A 7,500-nucleotide genomic window follows, 5' to 3' on the forward strand; every position below is an offset into this window, starting at 1 on the left:
TCACTGTTATCTACAGAGAGAGAGAGACCACAACACAACCATACAGGCTATCAGATCACTGTTATCTACAGAGAGAGAGAGACCACAACACAACCATACAGGCTATCAGATCACTGTTATCTACAGAGAGAGAGAGACCACAACATAACCATATAGGCTATCAGATCACTGTTATCTACAGAGAGAGAGACCACAACACAACTATACAGGCTATCAGATCACTGTTATCTACAGAGGAGACCACAACACAACCATACAGGCTATCAGATCACTGTTATCTACAGAGAGACCACAACACAACCATACAGGCTATCAGATCACTGTTATCTACAGAGAGACCACAACACAACCACACAGGCTATCAGATCACTGTTATCTACAGAGAGACCACAACACAACCACACAGGCTATCAGATCACTGTTATCTACAGAGAGACCACAACACAACCATACAGGCTATCAGATCACTGTTATCTACAGAGAGAGAGACCACAACACAACCATACAGGCTATCAGATCACTGTTATCTACAGAGAGAGAGACCACAACACAACTGTACAGGCTATCAGATCACTGTTATCTACAGAGAGAGAGACCACAACACAACCATACAGGCTATCAGATCACTGTTATCTACAGAGAGAGAGACCACAACACAACTATACAGGCTATCAGATCACTGTTATCTACAGAGAGAGAGACCACAACACAACCATACAGGCTATCAGATCACTGTTATCTACAGAGAGAGAGAGACCACAACACAACCATACAGGCTATCAGATCACTGTTATCTACAGAGAGACCACAACACAACCATACAGGCTATCAGATCACTGTTATCTACAGAGAGAGAGACCACAACACAACCATACAGGCTATCAGATCACTGTTATCTACAGAGAGAGAGACCACAACACAACCATACAGGCTATCAGATCACTGTTATCTACAGAGAGAGAGACCACAACACAACCATACAGGCTATCAGATCACTGTTATCTACAGAGAGAGAGAGACCACAACACAACCATACAGGCTATCAGATCACTGTTATCTACAGAGAGAGAGAGAGACCACAACACAACCATACAGGCTATCAGATCACTGTTATCTACAGAGAGAGAGACCACAACACAACCATACAGGCTATCAGATCACTGTTATCTACAGAGAGAGAGAGACCACAACACAACCATACAGGCTATCAGATCACTGTTATCTATAGAGAGAGAGACCACAACACAACCATACAGGCTATCAGATCACTGTTATCTACAGAGAGAGAGAGAGACCACAACACAACCATACAGGCTATCAGATCACTGTTATCTACAGAGAGAGAGACCACAACACAACCATGCAGGCTATCAGATCACTATTATCTACAGAGAGACCACAACACAACCATACAGGCTATCAGATCACTGTTATCTACAGAGAGAGAGAGACCACAACACAACCATACAGGCTATCAGATCACTGTTATCTACAGAGAGAGACCACAACACAACCATGCAGGCTATCAGATCACTGTTATCTACAGAGAGACCACAACACAACCATACAGGCTATCAGATCACTGTTATCTACAGAGAGACCACAACACAACCATACAGGCTATCAGATCACTGTTATCTACAGAGAGAGAGAGAGACCACAACACAACCATACAGGCTATCAGATCACTGTTATCTACAGAGAGAGAGAGACCACAACACAACCATACAGGCTATCAGATCACTGTTATCTACAGAGAGAGAGACCACAACACAACCATACAGGCTATCAGATCACTGTTATCTACAGAGAGAGAGAGAGACCACGACACAACCATACAGGCTATCAGATCACTGTTATCTACAGAGAGAGACCACAACACAACCATACAGGCTATCAGATCACTGTTATCTACAGAGAGAGACCACAACACAACCATACAGGCTATCAGATCACTGTTATCTACAGAGGGAGACCACAACACAACCGTACAGGCTATCAGATCACTGTTATCTACAGAGAGAGAGAGACCACAACACAACCATACAGGCTATCAGATCACTGTTATCTACAGAGAGAGAGAGACCACAACACAACCATACAGGCTATCAGATCACTGTTATCTACAGAGAGAGAGACCACAACACAACCATACAGGCTATCAGATCACTGTTATCTACAGAGAGAGAGACCACAACACAACCATACAGGCTATCAGATCACTGTTATCTACAGAGAGAGAGAGACCACAACACAACCATACAGGCTATCAGATCACTGTTATCTACAGAGAGACCACAACACAACCATACAGGCTATCAGATCACTGTTATCTACAGAGAGAGAGAGACCACAACACAACCATACAGGCTATCAGATAACTGTTATCTACAGAGAGAGAGACCACAACACAACCATACAGGCTATCAGATCACTGTTATCTACAGAGAGAGACCACAACACAACCATACAGGCTATCAGATCACTGTTATCTACAGAGAGAGAGACCACAACACAACCATACAGGCTATCAGATCACTGTTATCTACAGAGAGAGAGACCACAACACAACCGTACAGGCTATCAGATCACTGTTATCTACAGAGAGACCACAACACAACCATACAGGCTATCAGATCACTGTTATCTACAGAGAGAGAGACCACAACACAACCATACAGGCTATCAGATCACTGTTATCTACAGAGAGAGATACCACAACACAACCATACAGGCTATCAGATCACTGTTATCTACAGAGAGAGACCACAACACAACCATACAGGCTATCAGATCACTGTTATCTACAGAGAGAGAGAGACCACAACACAACCATACAGGCTATCAGATCACTGTTATCTACAGAGAGAGAGACCACGACACAACCATACAGGCTATCAGATCACTGTTATCTACAGAGAGACCACAACACAACCACACAGGCTATCAGATAACTGTTATCTACAGAGAGAGAGACCACAACACAACCATACAGGCTATCAGATCACTGTTATCTACAGAGAGAGAGACCACAACACAACCATACAGGCTATCAGATCACTGTTATCTACAGAGAGACCACAACACAACCATACAGGCTATCAGATCACTGTTATCTACAGAGAGACCACAACACAACCATACAGGCTATCAGATCACTGTTATCTACAGAGAGAGGAGACCACAACACAACCGTACAGGCTATCAGATCACTGTTATCTACAGAGAGAGACCACAACACAACCATACAGGCTATCAGATCACTGTTATCTACAGAGAGAGACCACAACACAACCATACAGGCTATCAGATCACTGTTATCTACAGAGAGAGAGACCACAACACAACCATACAGGCTATCAGATCACTGTTATCTACAGAGAGACCACAACACAACCATACAGGCTATCAGATCACTGTTATCTACAGAGAGAGGGAGACCACAACACAACCATACAGGCTATCAGATCACTGTTATCTACAGAGAGACCACAACACAACCATACAGGCTATCAGATCACTGTTATCTACAGAGAGAGGAGACCACAACACAACCGTACAGGCTATCAGATCACTGTTATCTACAGAGAGAGACCACAACACAACCATACAGGCTATCAGATCACTGTTATCTACAGAGAGAGAGACCACAACACAACCATACAGGCTATCAGATCACTGTTATCTACAGAGAGAGAGACCACAACACAACCATACAGGCTATCAGATCACTGTTATCTACAGAGAGAGAGAGACCACAACACAACCATACAGGCTATCAGATCACTGTTATCTACAGAGAGAGAGACCACAACACAACCATACAGGCTATCAGATAACTGTTATCTACAGAGAGAGACCACAACACAACCATACAGGCTATCATATCACTGTTATCTACAGAGAGAGAGACCACAACACAACCATACAGGCTATCAGATCACTGTTATCTACAGAGAGAGACCACAACACAACCATACAGGCTATCAGATCACTGTTATCTACAGAGAGAGAGAGACCACAACACAACCATACAGGCTATCAGATCACTGTTATCTACAGAGAGAGAGACCACAACACAACCATACAGGCTATCAGATCACTGTTATCTATAGAGAGAGAGACCACAACACAACCATACAGGCTATCATATCACTGTTATCTACAGAGAGAGAGATGAGGTCTAGAACATGGTCAGTCTCAGTGAGGTCTAGAACATGGTCAGTCTCAGTGAGGTCTCGAACACGGTCAGTCTCAGTGAGGTCTAGAACACGGTCAGTCTCAGTGAGGTCTAGAACATGATCAGTCTCAGTGAGGTCTCGAACACGGTCAGTCTCAGTGAGGTCTCGAACACGGTCAGTCTCGGTGAGGTCTAGAACATGGTCAGTCTTGATGAGGTCTAAAACACAGTCAGTCTTGACGAGGTCTAGAACTTGGTCAGTCTTTATGAGGTGTAGAACCCGGTCAGTCTCAGTGAGGTCTAGAACACGGTCGGTCTCGACGAGTTCTAGAACACGGTCGGTCTCGACGAGGTCTAGAACACGGTCAGTCTCGACGAGGTCTAGAACACGGTCAGTCTCGACGAGGTCTAGAACACGGTCAGTCTCGACGAGGTCTAGAACACGGTCAGTCTCGACGAGGTCTAGAACACGGTCAGTCTCGACGAGGTCTAGAACACGGTCAGTCTCGACGAGGTCTAGAACACGGTCAGTCTTGATGAGGTCTAGAACACGGTCAGTCTCGACGAGGTCTAGAACACGGTCAGTCTCGACGAGGTCTAGAACACGGTCAGTCTCGACGAGGTCTAGAACACGGTCAGTCTCGACGAGGTCTAGAACACGGTCAGTCTCGACGAGGTCTAGAACACGGTCAGTCTCGACCAGGTCTAGAACACGGTCAGTCTCGACGAGGTCTAGAACACGGTCAGTCTCGACGAGGTCTAGAACACGGTCAGTCTCGACGAGGTCTAGAACACGGTCGGTCTTGACGAGGTCTAGAACACGTTCGGTCTTGACGAGGTCGAGAACACAGTCAGTCTTGAGGTCGAGAACACAGTCAGTCTTGAGGTCGAGAACACAGTCAGTCTTGAGGTCGAGAACACAGTCAGTCTTGAGGTCGAGAACACAGTCAGTCTTGAGGTCTAGAACACAGTCAGTCATGAGGTCTAGAACACAGTCAGTCTTGATGAGGTCAAGAGCATGGTCAGTCAGAACACACACACACACACACACACACACACACACACACACACACACACACACACACACACACACACACACACACACACACACACACACACACACACACACACACACACACACACACACACACACACACACACACACACACACACACACACACACACCACACACACTCTTACTTAGGTCCAGAACATCGTCGGTCTTGATGAGGTCTTCAGAGCGAGTGAGAGGAAGCTGCGTCTCTGGTTCTCCCTGCAGCTGAAGAGATAATGATCTCAGCATGAAGAACACACGGATGGCCTGTAGAGGGAGAACAAAACAGGTCACCAACATACGACACACAGAGTGGTTGGTTCAGTGTGTCTCACTTGGTACAGAACATCCCTCCCCAGGTCAGTAGGTACAGAACATCCCTCCCCAGGTCAGTAGGTACAGAACATCCCTCCCCAGGTCAGTAGGTACAGAACATCCCTCCCCAGGTCAGTAGGTGGTACAGAACATCCCTCCCCAGGTCAGTAGGTGGTACAGAACATCCCTCCCCAGGTCAGTAGGTGGTACAGAACATCCCTCCCCAGGTCAGTAGGTGGTACAGAACATCCCTCCCCAGGTCAGTAGGTACAGAACATCCCTCCCCAGGTCAGTAGGTACAGAACATCCCTCCCCAGGTCAGTAGGTACAGAACATCCCTCCCCAGGTCAGTAGGTGGTACAGAACATCCCTCCCCAGGTCAGGTGGTACAGAACATCCCTCCCCAGGTCAGTAGGTACAGAACATCCCTCCCCAGGTCAGTAGGTACAGAACATCCCTCCCCAGGTCAGTAGGTACAGAACATCCCTCCCCAGGTCAGGTGGTACAGAACATCCCTCCCCAGGTCAGTAGGTACAGAACATCCCTCCCCAGGTCAGTAGGTGGTACAGAACATCCCTCCCCAGGTCAGTAGGTACAGAACATCCCTCCCCAGGTCAGTAGGTACAGAACATCCCTCCCCAGGTCAGTAGGTACAGAACATCCCTCCCCAGGTCAATAGGTGGTACAGAACATCCCTCCCCAGGTCAGTAGGTACAGAACATCCCTCCCAAGGTCAGTAGGTACAGAACATCCCTCCCCAGGTCAGTAGGTGGTACAGAACATCCCTCCCCAGGTCAGTAGGTGTGTCTCAGCGTGTGTGTGTGTGTGTGTGTGTGTGTGTGTGTGTGTGTGTGTCTCAGTGTGTGTGTGTTACCCGTCTGGTCTTCTCTACTCCTCCACAGGGCAGTAGGTATCTCAGTGTGTGTGTGCGTGCGTGTGTGTGTTACCCGTCTGGTCTTCTCTACTCCTCCACAGGGCAGTAGGTATCTCAGTGTGTGTGTGTGTGTGTGTGTGTGTGTGTGTGTTACCCGTCTGGTCTTCTCTACTCCTCCACAGGGCAGTAGGTGTCTCAGTGTGTGTGTGTGTGTGTGTGTGTGTGTGTTACCTGTCTGGTCTTCTCTACTCCTCCACAGGGCAGTAGGTGTCTCAGTGTGTGTGTGTGTGTGTGTGTGTGTGTGTGTGTGTGTGTGTGTGTGTGTGTGTGTTACCCGTCTGGTCTTCTCTACTCCTCCACAGGGCAGTCTCTTAACGAAGTCTATTCCAGTCAGAGGAGTACCAGTAGGAGGAAGTAGAACGGACGCGTCCATCATGAGGTACTCCACGTTCAGGGGCTTACTCTGGAGAGACATTAAATACATTATCAGGGCTTACTCTGGATAGACATTAAATACATTATCAGGGGCTTACTCTGGAGAGACATTAAATACATTATCAGGGGCTTACTCTGGAGAGACAAATACATTATCAGGGGCTTACTCTGGAGAGACACATTAAATACATTATCAGGGGCTTACTCTGGAGAGACACATTAAATGCATTATCAGGGGCTCCACGTTCAGGGGCTTACTCTGGAGAGACATTAATACATTATCAGGTACTCCACGTTTAGGGGGTTACTCTGAGTAAACCTTTGCTTAACTTTATAGGGGGCAGTATTCGGAAGTTAGATTTGACTGCTGGGCGCTGTTCTCAGATAATCTCATGGTTTCGCCGTAAAGCCTTTTCTGAAATCTGACACAGCGGTTGGATTAACAAGAAATTCATCTTTAAACTGATGTATAACGGGGTAGCCTAGTGGTTAGAGTGTAGAGGTGGCAGGGTAGCCTAGTGGTTAGAGTGTAGAGGCGGCAGGGTAGCCTAGTGGTTAGAGTGTAGAGGCGGCAGGGTAGCCTAGTGGTTAGAGTGTAGAGGTGGCAGGGTAGCCTAGTGGTTAGAGTGTAGAGGAGGTAGG

At 47.0% G+C, this 7,500-nt stretch overlaps 1 pseudogene; it reads right to left on the reverse strand.

Annotated features, from left to right (window-relative positions):
- LOC127918044 (protein CLEC16A-like) overlaps positions 1-7,500 on the reverse strand; it is an 88,710-nt pseudogene that overhangs the window by 12,507 nt on the left and 68,703 nt on the right.

The sequence above is a fragment of the Oncorhynchus keta genome, unplaced genomic scaffold (genome assembly GCF_023373465.1).
Source record: "Oncorhynchus keta strain PuntledgeMale-10-30-2019 unplaced genomic scaffold, Oket_V2 Un_contig_1289_pilon_pilon, whole genome shotgun sequence".
NCBI classification, from domain to species: domain Eukaryota; kingdom Metazoa; phylum Chordata; class Actinopteri; order Salmoniformes; family Salmonidae; genus Oncorhynchus; species Oncorhynchus keta.